Source organism: Macrotis lagotis, chromosome 5, assembly GCF_037893015.1.
Source record: "Macrotis lagotis isolate mMagLag1 chromosome 5, bilby.v1.9.chrom.fasta, whole genome shotgun sequence".
NCBI lineage: Eukaryota > Metazoa > Chordata > Mammalia > Peramelemorphia > Peramelidae > Macrotis > Macrotis lagotis.
In genome coordinates this window covers 227,782,946-227,796,826 of record NC_133662.1, presented here as the reverse complement: position 1 = coordinate 227,796,826, position 13,881 = coordinate 227,782,946, and the positions used below count along the sequence as shown (strand labels likewise).

The window sequence follows — 13,881 nt, the reverse complement described above, 5'->3', positions numbered from 1 at the left end:
AAGAATACCTTCTGTATCCAGGATGGAGAATACCATCTATATACAGAGAAAGAATTATGGAGTTTGAACAAAGGCCAAAGACTATTACCTTTAATTTAGAAAAAATCAAAATTGTTATCTTATTATGTAATTTTGCTATCTCTTATACTTTATTTTTCTTCCTTAAGTATATGATTTCTCTTAGATCAATGTATACCATGGGAACAATGTAAAGACTAACAGACTGCCTTCTGTGGGGGTGGGGGGGGAGGGAAGCAAGACTAGGGAGGGAATTGTAAAATTCAAAATAAAATCTTTCTTCAAAGTTAAAAAAAAAAGATTTGCTAAAAAAAAAACACATAATGCTGCCAAAAAAGCAACAATTGTGTTTCCTTTCTGACTATGATTATTCTCTTGAGTTCTCTTTCTTCTCTTGATACTTGAGCCCTCATTTTGAGGACTTCTTTAAATAGGGCATTCTTGTTATACTTTTAGTTTTGTTAGAAACCTTATCTCCATTACACAAAATGCTTATTCTTGGTTTTTAGATAGATATTATTTATTATAAAGGAAAATCCAATTTAATCCTACTCCTCATATTTGTTTGTTTTAACAGAAATGTTATTAAATTTTATTAAAAGTATTATCACAATTGATGGTTTTGAATATGTATATTATGAACGTGACATATTTATAATCCTCATGTTGAATTAGCACATTTGTGGTATAAATCCAATGTGTTCAGTGTATAATCTTTCTAATCTATTGTTATAATGTAGTCTAATGGATAATATTTTATCTACATCACACTGTTCCCCACACATTCCCTTGTGGAATGATTGAATAAATTCCCAGTCCCAACAATATTAAAATGCCATAAGTAAATTATTATTAAGTCGTGCCCAATTTGAGACCCTATGGACTATATTGTCTAAGCAAATGTTAAGTGACTTGCCCAGAATCCCACACAACTAGTAAACATCTGAAGCCATGAGATCCTTGACTCCAGATCGAGTCACCTAATGAATTCATAATTTTGCCTTTCTTCCTATCTGCTGCATCGGCAGGGGGATGGGCAGTAATAGCAGGGTATGCCCGAGTAAGAAAAACAACCTGTTAATGGAAGACGGGTTCTGGTATGCAAAACAGTGTAAGATTCCTCAGTTCATCTGCAATCTGCTTAAATGGATTTAGCTGGCAAAATGAACACTAATCCAAGAAATCCAACAAGCATTTTCTAATCTATTCGTGTGGGCGTTAACTGAAAAACTCTCTGTGTGGGGCCGGTTAGCTCAGTTGGTTAGAGCGTGGTGCTAATAACGCCAAGGTCGCGGGTTCGATCCCCGTACGGGCCAGTACCTTTTTATCACTTCCACTCACTGCTGGAGTGAAACAGAAGTAGTTCACCTGTAAACCTTCTGCTTCCACCACCCAGTTGGAGGTGAGGGGAATGACACCAATCAACGAAAGACAAATTTGAAATACCTGCTAGCTAATCGCCAGGATTCTCCAGATTCACCTGTTTCAACTAACAGCTGCAAATGAGGCAAGGGGAAAATGGGAACTTCACAGAGCAACCTTCTCTCCTTAAGTTTTTTTTTTAAATACACACTTCATTGATTCCTTTCAGGTCACCAGAATTTCTTGTTTCTTCCCCCAGGCCTCCCAGAAAACCATCATAGCTTTCACTAACAATAGTCCTTACAGAAAAAAGAGCAAGAAGGAAAAACAATAGAAAAGTTGAACACTGTGGAGTCCCTGAAAGTCATGAAAAGTAAATGGTGGCCAGAATTGGACCCTGTATGCATGCAAATTTAACCCAGATCCCTGACCTGATGTCCGGGAATTGGGTCCAATACTTAGCAGGAAATCAAAACATCAGCCAAACCTCAATAACTCACTCTATAGCTCTTCCTCATCCCTTTCATTTCCTTCTATAACTAGGGGCCTTTTCCAGGTTTTGCAGGAATCAGTTCCCTAACCAGATGGATATATGAAGTAGGGGAATCACTAACCTACTTAGGAGAAACAGAGGAAGGATTATCACCAAACATCCAAAGGAGAGCAAGGGTACATCCTAACCCACTAGGGTCAGCTATAGACAGGAGAGGGTGGATTTGTTGGCATCAGGCATGCCAAAGGATGAAATGGATGGCAAGTCCAATACCAAGATCATAAAAAATGCTGAAAACTGTCCAAGGACAAAAGACTTAGACAAGAACCAAAGGCAACCACAGAGGAGGGTGAGAATAGATGGTGTATGCCTCCATCCTCTCTCGTGGTTGCCTCTTTTGTAGGACCATAAGGGATGACTGAAATCCCCTTATGCCAGTCAACATATACTGGGGCCCTAAAAATAACAGACTGTCTACTCTGGTAGACAACAGAGGAGAAATATACCATGCCATAAAGGAACTCCAAAAGACATCCCAGAAAGTGTCCAAAGAAGCTAAAGGTAAAACAGACTAATTTGTAATTGCAAATGGGGGTCCTGCTGTTTAGAGAGTATGTAGTTTATATTAGTCCATAGTAGTTCATACAATCTCCCCAGAATACCTGGTGTGACCAGTAAAGAAACCAGATGGTACCATGGTGCAAGATTGTGGATTCTAGATAGCTCAACAAGATGACTCCATAATACATGAGGTTTATCCAGTAGTCAACCTGCTAAATGAGATAACCATATCCAGTGGGCAGTGCCATGTCATACTGAAACTTACCAGTGCCGCCTTCAGTATTTCCCTCCACACTGACAATCAATAGCAGTTTTCTTTTACCTGAGAGGGCCAGCAATGAACCTTCACCATGCTCCTCAGGATTATTTACATAATCCTACAATATATCAGGGGTGGTTGCTCAAGATCTGGAAAGCATAGCATATCCATGTGACCTATTACCACTACAAAGATGATCTAATGCTAACTAGACAAGACTGTATTACAGTATAACAAACAGTGAGCTCAATCCACAAAGGGTAGGCTGTGAACCCTGACAAGATCTAGGAACCTAGATCATCTATAAAATTCTTGGGTATTATCTGGTTGGGCAAGGCCCAATTCCTGCAAGGTGGTTGATAAAGATATGTGCATTTCCCAAAGCCCAGACCAGATCCCATCTTTTTGGGTCTCCTGGGTAATTAGAGGCCCTTAGCCATATAACATGTCCTCTATACATGCTCAATAAAAAGAAAGGCAATGGGATTGGATCCCAGAGAGAGAACAGACCTTTGCCCAACTGACAACAGGCCAGGGTCTCAACTTGGAATGCCATGAACCTGTATGTGACCATGTTCTGGGATGACTATGGATGGGGTCTTTGGCAGAAGCAGGGCAAGACTCAGAGCAAGACACAGACAAAGACCCTTGGGTGCTGGTTCCAAACATGACAGGTAGCCAAAAGCCTTTTTGAGCAACACCATCTGTCCTTCATAATGTCTTCATACAAGTGGAACTCCTTATAAAGGGGAACTCAATAGAGGACAGAACAGGTCTCCCCATCAAAGTGTTTATACATTCCATGTTTGAGAAGTCAATGTCTGCTGTATTCCAAAATGCCACCCTGGTGAAATGACATATCTATTTACTGCATTAAACAACCATAATAGTGAGTCCTAAGAGTGATAGTCTATGCCTCTTACTTAGAGAGAAGAATATATTAATGGCACAATCAACATCATACTACTCTGGTAATGCCCCAAGTAGTAAGGGTCTATTCTACCTTCCAAGGCATGACGGAGGCAGTAAGAGTGAGCCACAACATTGGACCACTGTTTCTGTCCAACCGCAAACAGATACAGTGTAATCTGAAATAGAATTTGGCCAGAGCAGTAAATGGACTGAGTTGAGAGCAGACTGGTTGCTTTTACAGAGTCAAGAGCAATCCAAAGCATTTACACATAGACAGATGAGCAGTGTTCAAGAGTCTCACAATGTGGTTGGTCCAATGGACCCAGATTGAATGGCAGGTGGCATGAGGGCCTGTGGGAAATGAAGACCAGGGTTCCAACTTTACTAGCACTGTAGAACAAATTTGAATAAAGGAACATAGGTTTACTTTGTCTCTGCATTTGACTCACAACCCTCCAAAACTGTAGGCTCGATAAAAAGAAAAAACAGGCTCCTGAAGAACAATTAAAGTTTCTGGGAAATTGCTGGTTTTTTTGTGAGGTGGGCATATCTAGGTCTTAAACATCCCAAACACAAGTTTATTAACATCTTGTGACCAAGCTAAGAACACAGGAAGACTCCATATTGATCTTCTAGTTACAAAATATATACTGGAATTATCCCCTGACTGTATTCCCAGTGCTTGGGAGAGTGTTTGGCAAATAATAGGCACTTTAAAAGGATGTTTAGCTGATAAACTCATTGAATCATGATAATAATAATAAACAATAATTTTGGAGGCAAGGCAGATCTTTTGGGAAGTGTGAGTAGTGACTAAATAATATCTCTTCAGGGGCTGGTTAGCTCAGTTGGTTAGAGCATGGTGCTAATAACGCCAAGGTCAAAAGTTTGATCCCCTTATGGGCCACTTGGTTATTCAATCATTCCACAGGGGAATGTGTGGGGGGAAAGTGTGATGTAAATAAAATATTATCCATTAGACTATATTATAACAATCTCTTCTCTCTTCTCATTTCCTTACTGTCCCCCCTTTTATAAGGAGGTGTTGTTTTTAAATCTATCTGAGCCAGAGAAAAGTCATGAGTGTCCATCACTTCTAGTTAGGTATATTCTCTCTAATAGAGTTACAGTTCTCAAGAGTTATGAGAATCTTTCTCCCAAATGGGTATATAACTAGTTTCATCTTATTGAACAGCAGTTTTTTTCCCTTTACCCCCCTTTTTTTTAACCTTTTCATATGTCTCTTGAGTGTCCTGTTTGATGTCCAGATTTTCTATTAAGCTCTGGTCTTTTCATCAGGAAATGTTGGAAGTCTCCCATTTCATTAAATGTCCATCTTTTCCCCCCAGAAGAGAGAAGGCTCAGTTTTGCTGGGTAGTGGATTCTTGACTGCATTCCAAGCTCCCTTGCTCTTCAGATTATCTCATTCCAGGCCCTTGGATTCCTTAATGTTGATGCAGCCAGGTCCTGTGCAATCCTTACTAGGGCTCCTTGGTATCTAAATTGTTTTTTTTTCTGACTGCTTGTAGGATTTTCTCTCTGATAGTTTTAGAATTTAGCCACAACATTCTTTGGTGTTTTTATTTTAGGATCTCTTTCTGGAGGGTATTGCTATATTTTTTTCAATAACAATTTTGCCCTCTGGTTCCATGATATCAGGGCAGTTTTCCGTCACTAAATCCTGTAATATTAAGTCCAGGCTTCTTTTCCTCCTCAATGTTTTCAGGAAAACGTATAATTCTCAGATTGTCCCTTCTCCATGGGTTCTCAAGGTCAGCAATTTTGCTGATGAGGTGTTTTACATTTTCTTCTATTTTTTAAATTTTTTTTGTTTATTTTAACAGGCTTTTGCTGTCTCATAAAGTCAGTTTCCACATACTCCATTCTTTTCGTTAAGAGAAGAATTTTTTTCATTTACCTTTTGCAACTCTTTTTCCAATTGGTCAATTCTATTTTTGAAAGAGTTTCCATTTGATCAATTGAAGTTTTGAGAGAATTATTTTCTTTTTACATTTTTCCAATTGTATTTTACAGTGATTTGTTTTCTTGTTGCAAGGTGTTGTCTCTCCCAAATTTTCCAACTGATTTTTAAACTCCCTCCTGATTTCTTCAAGGAAGTCTTTCTGTGATGGAGACCAGATCATATTCTCCTCAGAGGTTCTAGGTCTCTCTGAGTTAGGGTCTTTTCCTTCTAAGAATTTTTCTATGGATCCCCCTTTCTTCTGACCTTTCTTCATTTTACTAAGACCTTATGTTGGCAAGGGTCTGGTTCGCAGAAGTTTGGTGTTGAGATCCCTAGAAGCTTTACTCACTGGGTTTAATAACTCCAAGTGGGCTGGCCAGAAGGCTGTGTTGGTTGCTTTCTCTGGAGTGCCTGTGACCTTAATTTGAGGCCCTCTCCCTTAACTTGGAGTGGGTGGATGAAGCTGTAGAGTATTTTTATCTTTGATCAAAAGTGAATTTTGCCCAAGGGTCAGGTAATTGCTCTCCCTAGTCACAGCTGAGGGAGATCTTCTGCTCACAGGCCTGGGGCAGAGGTGGGCTGTAATTGTGTTTGTTCTGTAAACTTCAACTGAAAGAAAACATTGGAACTCTCCCTTCCAGTTCTGCTGGCAAGCTCCAGACCTTAAGTGCCACAACCAATGCCTAGGGTCCCAAGTTGGCTGATGGAGCTATCAGATTCTAGAACCCACCTCTTCTCCTATCAAACTGGTTGCACTTTCGGAGTCTCAGGATCTCTCCTGCCCTACTGATCAGGCTAGTCCAGTTCTCAGGCTCTGACCCAGTCCTGTGCTCCCAGTAGAGTCAGCCCTCTGAACCCAGCTCACCCAGGATCCCAAAGGACAAACCTCTCTAAGATGATTTAAAGGGAAATGATTCACTTTCCTGGAATGGCCCTGGTAGACTGTCCAGGTTTCAAAAGCATACAGCAATGAGGTCAGCAAAGTGGCTCTGTAGAGTCATTCTAATACTTCTCTTCCATAGTTTCTTTCAGAGTTAACTGGTAATGCATAGACATGCAGCCTCATTATCCTTGTGTACCTCCCTGGGAAGTACATGCCAAGGTAAGTGAATTTATCCAGTATTCAAAATGTTTTCATTTGTTGTAAGCAATGGTTGCATATAAATATGATGTGATGTTGGCTGATGGAGCACTTGCATTTTTTTTAAATTTTCTTTATCTAAGGCAATGGGGTTAAATGACTTGCTCGAGGTCACATAGCTAAGCAATTCCTCCTGACTCTAGGAGCAGTGCTCTATCCACTGCACCACCTAGCTGACCCTCAGCTGTTTTCTTGAAGCTAATTGTGCAATCAAAATTAACAAAAGTAGCAGAGAATCAATCCATCCTTCGTTGCATCGAAGCTTCAGAGGTTGCAATGAATGTACCATCATCTGCAAACAGAAAATCATACACCACAACATTCCCTGAATTTTGATCTTGCCTTGTAACCTTTTCAAGCTGAAGAATTTACCATCAGTATGGTAGCTAGCTGACCTTGATGCCAAGTTCATCCTTAGTGAAGTTTTGATAAGACTGAAAACATCACACTAAAAAGCATGGGAGCAAGAAAGATTGTATCCTGGAAAGAGACCTGCCCCCCTTCTAAATCTACTCCTCCTTTACCTTTCAGGAGACCCAGCCCTGAGTCCCTGGGAATAGTCAAATCTGCCAGCCCAGAGGAGACAATCAGCCAGCCCAGAGGAAACAATCATTACCAGTCTTCTGTAAACTGTTCTGGAATGATGTCGCACTAGTGCAATTGAGGTTGACCTGGAACGAGGTCTATACCAAAAAGAGAAAGAAGAAAGAGGGAAAAGATCCTCAGGGTCTTTTATAGCAACTCTTTCTATAGGGGTAAGGAACTGAAAATAAAGTGTCCATCAATTGGGGAACGGCCCATCAGATTATGTGGAATACTGTAAGATCTTTGACATTTTGCTGCCATTATTTAAATTCTATCTATAAAAGGACGTAGCTGTCTGAGGTCCAACTGGCACAAGTAGTTGGAGCAATGGGACTGTCTCCCCCTTGTTTGAGCCTGTATTCTCTTTTAGCTCATGGGACTGATTTGGGCCCTTTTTGTTTCTGATAGTGCTTAATGAGCCCCACTCTGTTAGGAACGTCAATAACATCTCTGCGAAGGACAAACAGAAAACTGCACTCTCCCTATCATGGCACCAGACTAGTCTCTGTATGTCTATCTCTGTCACTGACTATTTCTATCTCATCTCTGTGTCTCTGTCTCTATCTCTACCTCTCTCTTTCTTTGTCTCTGTGTCTGTGTCTTACCCTCTCTCTCCCCAGCACTGGGTTTGAGGAGGGTAAATGTATGAAAATGTAATGGAAAAGTCATAACAAACTCCAGTTCTCTCTCTTGGAAGCTTCTGACTATCATCTAATTGTTGCTCCAAATTGGTTCTCAGGCTAGTCAATGTGGCCTTCACCAAGCATCCCTGTTGAGTGTCCTTCCAGCAAGTCCAAATAGAGGTATTCTCCTAAGTCCTCTGGTTGCATCCTCTTCAGCCTGGGGCTGTTACAGCTCTTATCAAATTAGAATGCTAGTGGTGTGGTGATATATTCTGAGGTTTACAATCCAAAACTCTTTTGAGATTTGCAGAAAATATTTCCAAAGAGGCAAGTGCTAACTATGAAATTACAGTGACCAAGAATCAACTGTAAAAGAATACTTACTTGACTTGGAAGAAAAGGCTTTGTGAAAGTTTTTTTTCTAAATTTTATATTTCTGATCAAAAACTGAGTTCTCAGTCTTTAAAATTTATATGTCTAAATTTTAGCCTTAGTTATCCTCAAGGTCTGTGTTTCTTCAGCTATAAATCTGACTCCATCTGTGTCAATCAGCCTGAGACCTCTAATTGCATCTACTAATTAGCTTCCCCAGTTGTGCCAATAATTAGAGAGACATCATCCTAAGGAAGAAGAAAACTTGTCTGGTCATCTCTATAAGAGACTCACATAAATCTCTATACTTACAGCATTTTAGAAAGGGAGAAATACCATGTTTCATATATCTATAACATCTGATAAAAATATAAAATATCAAGTCAGAAAAGAGCCACTAGTCTTGCTGATAATTGGATCTTTGTCAGTTCTGACAGAGAACAAACCTCATGGATGGGTAAGTGGATCATCAATGACACCTTTCTGTACTAACCTGATTGGCCATCAAAAGCATATGACTGAATTTTCTATAAACATTTTTTGCTCATTTTGCTTGGGGTAGCCATTTCAAATAGGTTTCTAGGTAAATCTCAGAATAAACTTCATGTTTATAACATAAATTTCTTTTATTTTTATTTTTTAACCTAAAATTAAGTTTCATAGCTGTTCCGGCAGTTCATCCTAGTTCCATGACCTATGGTAGTTTATTATGAATAAATATATGTAAAGCCAAAAAAAGAAAATATAACGAGGCGAAGAGCTAGAGGTGGCTCTTTAAGGAGTGTCCCAGTGAAGTTGAAGCCTTGCAGTGGACTGAGCTGTGTGGGCAAGAGTTGAGAAGGGTAAGGGAGGAGGGAGGCTTCAAACTGTCAGCGATCTCAGGGTCTTGGAGGCTTTGTGGTAGAAATAGGCAAATTTGAAAATTAAGAACTTGAGATCTGGAAAGATTAACTGAATTTTAGAAAGAGCTTCAAGTTTCTTTAGAATTAGAATGAAGACCCAGCCTAAGATCACAGAAAGATGAGTAGTAGGAGAAAGAAGGGAGGTAGTGGTGGTGGTTGTTGCTTGGTTTGTTGTTGTTGGTCGGGGCTGAAATTGGGATTGGGATTTCCAATGGTAGAATTCTCGCCTCCCACGCGGGAGATTGGGGTTCGACTCCCAGCTAATGCACAAATGTTTTAGGTGGTCTCGTTCTTTCCTCCAGTTTACCTACAACAAGCTCCCCCCTACATGAATTTTCTCAATTCCCTCAACACTCTTTCTGAGACTTACTCCTCATTCTCTGCCCCATGATCTTGCCATCGTGCATAAATGTACCACTTATGTTTTCAAGAATTCTGGAATTCTTATCTAAACACTTTGCCTTGACTTTTCACTTCTTCCCCTGCCTTTCCTTCCCTTAACCTGGTGGTTGTAGACACAGTGAGCTTCGATCCTTCAAGCCTTCAGTTTTCTCCTAAACTATGCTGCTGGCTCTAGAAACTCTCTCCTCTCCACCCTCTTTTCGACTTGGGGAACCAATAGATCTCTTCACTGACTTCTCTAGAGTCCCTAGTCTCTTAAAATATGGTAGATTTTATCTTGTCAAGTCCTCATTACCAAATTATTCCACCTTTTGAGGACTAGTCCTGTGAGCATTGACTAAAACTAGGGATTTCAAGGGCCGGTTAGCTCAGTTGGTTAGAGCGTGGTGCTAATAACGCCAAGGTCGCGGGTTCGATCCCCGTACGGGCCAATTTCTTTTTTTCCACTATCATAAAGTAGAAGGAATTCACCTTTAAACCCCCTACTGTCAGGGCCCAAGGGGGCATAAGTGGTGATGGGTAGAAGGAGAATGTCCGTGAAACCAATCATCGAAAATCATTGAAATACCGGTTTAGCTAATCCAAGATAGCCACCACGAATATTTCTGAATTGCCTGTTGCGACTCGCTTAGCAGCAGCAGATGGAGTGAGGGGAACGACAACCCACCGAGTGATCTCTGTTTTTAAAAGACACTTTTTATTGATACCCTTCAGGTTGCCAGAATTTCGTCCTCTTTCTTTCCGTCAGTTCCTCAAGGAACCCATCCTTAACTAGCATTAGTCTTTACAGAAAAAAAGATCAAGAAGGGAAAACTTTAGAATAATTGAACATACATTGAAAAAAATCTGAGAATATGTGCACCTCCAACACTTCTGCAAAAGAATGTGGCTCGAGATGGCTTCTTATACCTCTTCTTTGGGGTCATGTTTTTAATTTTGCAACGCTTACTCGTGACGTTTTGGTGGTTGTTCTGTCTGTTGACCTTGTGGTATTGTCGTGTATGTTATTTTCTTGGTTCTGCTTACTTCACTCTGCAGAGTGTGGAAATCACGTCATGCTTCTTTGTAGTCCTTCGCGGTGATTCATTGTTTCTTACAGCACCATCATATTCCAAGACATTCATAGACCATGATTTCTTTAGCGGTTCTTCCCAGTCCATGTGCATTCAAGTCTTATTCATTGAAACACAGGAACTCTTACCACTAGCAGCCCTTGCCTGGCTGTCCTCCTTCCACAAAAGTGAAGGACAGTAAAAGGACAAATACATGCACGACCAGTGAAAGAAACTGGGAGAAACCTTGTCAGTGGAACCAGGAAAAGGGAAGAAACCGGATTGTCATAGTTGCTCAGGATAAATCGGCAGGATCGGAAGTCGATACAACTTCTTCCTAGTCCGTGGCCTTTAAGGCCAAGGACGAGCACTGACTTGGGTGGGCACCTTTAGCTAGATGACTGGTTGTTGTGGAGTTGAAGTGGCTGAAATAGCTGTTGGGAGATCCTGCTGCCCACGGGGCAGTAACTGTCGAGGCCAGAAGGAAGAGCAATCTGTGAACAAGGAGTGAGAGTGGGGGCTGGACAATCTCTAATCTTGAAAGAGACTTGGTCCTTCTGGTCTGCCCATCCTTTACCTTTCAGGAGTCCCAGGCAGAAGACCCCAGGAGGGCAGGGGAGAATCATTACTATCTCCTGTGAGAGTTCTGGAATAACATTGCACTATTCGCAGCGAAGGGTGGCTAAGTGGGGTTGACCTGGTACCAGGTCTACAAAGACAGTGAAGAAAGAGGGAAAGAATCTTCAGGGGCAACATTTTTTCATAGCAGCTCTTTCTGTGGGGCCAAAGAACTGGAGAATAACTGAGGGTCCATCAGTGGGGGAGCCCCATCGACTGTAAAGAATGACCCACTAACCTGCTCTGGGTATCTGTCTGACACTTTGTTTCTGTCATTCTCTGTCTCTTAGTCTCCCTTTGTGTCTCTGACTCTGTCATTAGTATCTATCTCCTCCTGTCTCTATCTTTCTGTCTCTTTCTCTCTGTGTGTCTCTATTTCTTCCTGTGTATCTTCGTCTTTTTCTCTCCAGCGCGCATTTGAAGTGGTGTTAGCTCTGTGTGAAAAGTAACCAAAAGACCACGTGGAGCCAACTCTTTCACTCTGTCTCTCTGTCGGCGTATCTGTGTGTCTCTCTTGTCTTGTCTCTCTCTTGTTTCCCTCTGTCTCTGTCTCTCTGTTCTCTCTTGTTTCTATCTCTCTTCTTTCTCTCTGTCTCTCTCACTGTCCCTCTCTTTTCTCTCTATTTCCCTGTCTGTCTCTCTTTGTCTATCTCTCTCTCTCTCTCTCTCTCTCTCTCTCCCCTCTGGACCCATCTCCTAACTGACCACCGGGAAGCATCTTCCCCGAATCTCCGAGTTGAATGTCCTGCCAGCTGGTCACAGCCTTCACAGAAGTGAGCTTCTTCGTGTTCTAAGGGAAAGCCCTGGATTTCTTGGCCGCATCATCTTCAGTCTGGCTGAACAGTTCTTGGTACCTTAGAATATTCGTGTTGAGGTGGTGTATTCCGGATCCTCAGTGGCGCCTACGATCCAGAGCCTTGAGGTTGTCCTTGCAGAGTGTCTCACTTGTCCTTTTAACACTTCCAAAGAGGCGAAGTTCTAACTGCGAAATTCGCAAGTGACCAGGAATCACCTCACTGTGGAAGTGTTGTCATTGACTTGGAAGGAGAAACCGCTCTCAGCAGCCGGTCCTAGTTCCATGAAGTCCCGGTGACCTAAATTCTGTACCTTACGCTCTCCTTTGTGTGATGATGGTTGATCCTCATGAAGTGAAGTTATGTGAAACCAAGAAAGAAAATGTCCCTGAAGCTGAGGAGAGGGTCAAAGCTAGAGATGTCCGTGGGAATGCTCCGGAGAAGAGGGTTGAACTAGGTGGGAGAAGGGCAAGAGCGATAGTGCTCGACTTGACCGCTTGCAGCCTGGGGGATTTGGGGCTATGAGATAGAAGTCGGCAAATCTGCAAATCCAGAACTTGAGACCTGGAAAGATTCATTGAATTTAGAAAGAACTTCGAGTTTTCTGAAGAATGAGAACCCCTCCTAAGCTCACGCAAAGGGATGGAAGAGGGAAAGAAACTGCATCGCAAGCATTGGTGGTTCAGTGGTAGAATTCTCGCCTCCCACGCGGGAGACCCGGGTTCGATTCCCGGCCAATGCATAATAATTTTAGGTGGTGGCTCTCTTCCTTCCGCACCACTCACCCCCAACTCCTATATTGGAATTTCTCAACTCCCCAAACTAAACTTTGAGCTAGAACCTCCTGGTCCCTCCCAGGCCATCCCCTACACTCATTCTCCATAACCCTCCTTCTTACTTGTGTCCTCCAGTCTCCTCCTGGTGATTACCATGCTCGTGGGGCTTCAGCTTCCATGCAACTGGCCTTTCCTGAGGCCCTCCGGAGCCATGCTCTTGTTTCAGTACCTTCCTGGATCTAGCGCTCAGCACCGGACCCAGCACTCTGTTGGCACTTAAAAAAATACTAGTTGGATTAGGAGACCGACTCACTACTTGATTTATTCTGTTGGACACCATAAAGCGAGTTTTCACCCACTCTGGAACGCGAGAAGAGAAGTGCAGAAATCCGGCAAAGGATCAATTCTGTCCGCATATGATTTCCTAAAATCACCCACATTTCCGGATTTCTCTTTCCCAATAAAGAGACATGGATTTGAGTAGAACAGTCAATCCTTTCTTGGGAATCTAGACTAAGAGGGAAACCAAAGTGCCCGTGACCTATCTCTCTTATCTCAGCATAAGGCTAGAAAAAGGTCCCACCGAGATTTGAACTCGGATCGCTGGATTCAGAGTCCAGAGTGCTAACCATTACACCATGGAACCGCCTCACGATAGATTCCCTTTCACTCCTTTCCTGCAGGTCCTAGAGCGGTTTACCTTCTGTACCTCAAGCAGGAAGCTGTTGCTTCTCAAGAAATTGTACTTTGTTCAACAATAGAAGATTATGTCTCCGCCTGCGAAGACTTTCCCTGACTCTGAATACTGATCACCCGGCTGACTCAGTCTGTCTCCTCGTCTCTCCCCCTTTCGATCTCTGTGTCCTTCTCTCTTTCTCTCTGTGTCTCTGACCATGATCCTGTCTCTCTCCGGTTCCCTCTCCCTCTCCCCTTCTCTTTTCATTCTTTACTGTAGTTGCTTTAGGGTCCTGGTTTTCCCTTTCGCCTTACTCACCAAAGAGCCTGCCTTGGAAACTGAGAGGAACTAACTGCTTGCTCCCTCCATCCT

The 13,881-nt window shown here is 42.1% G+C and overlaps 4 non-coding genes across 4 annotated transcripts; 3 read left to right on the top strand and 1 right to left on the bottom strand.

The window, feature by feature from the left end:
* The first annotated feature begins 1,260 nt into the window (after nt 1-1,260).
* On the top strand, nt 1,261-1,334 carry TRNAI-AAU (transfer RNA isoleucine (anticodon AAU)). Its single transcript has one exon. It is a non-coding gene; the product is annotated as a tRNA-Ile (tRNA).
* Nucleotides 1,335-9,950: 8,616 nt separating this feature from the next.
* On the top strand, nt 9,951-10,024 carry TRNAI-AAU (transfer RNA isoleucine (anticodon AAU)). Its single transcript has one exon. It is a non-coding gene; the product is annotated as a tRNA-Ile (tRNA).
* Nucleotides 10,025-12,728: 2,704 nt separating this feature from the next.
* On the top strand, nt 12,729-12,799 carry TRNAG-CCC (transfer RNA glycine (anticodon CCC)). The gene has a single exon. It is a non-coding gene; the product is annotated as a tRNA-Gly (tRNA).
* Nucleotides 12,800-13,407: 608 nt separating this feature from the next.
* TRNAQ-CUG (transfer RNA glutamine (anticodon CUG)) lies at nt 13,408-13,479 on the bottom strand. The gene has a single exon. It is a non-coding gene; the product is annotated as a tRNA-Gln (tRNA).
* Between the last annotated feature and the right edge of the window lie 402 nt (nt 13,480-13,881).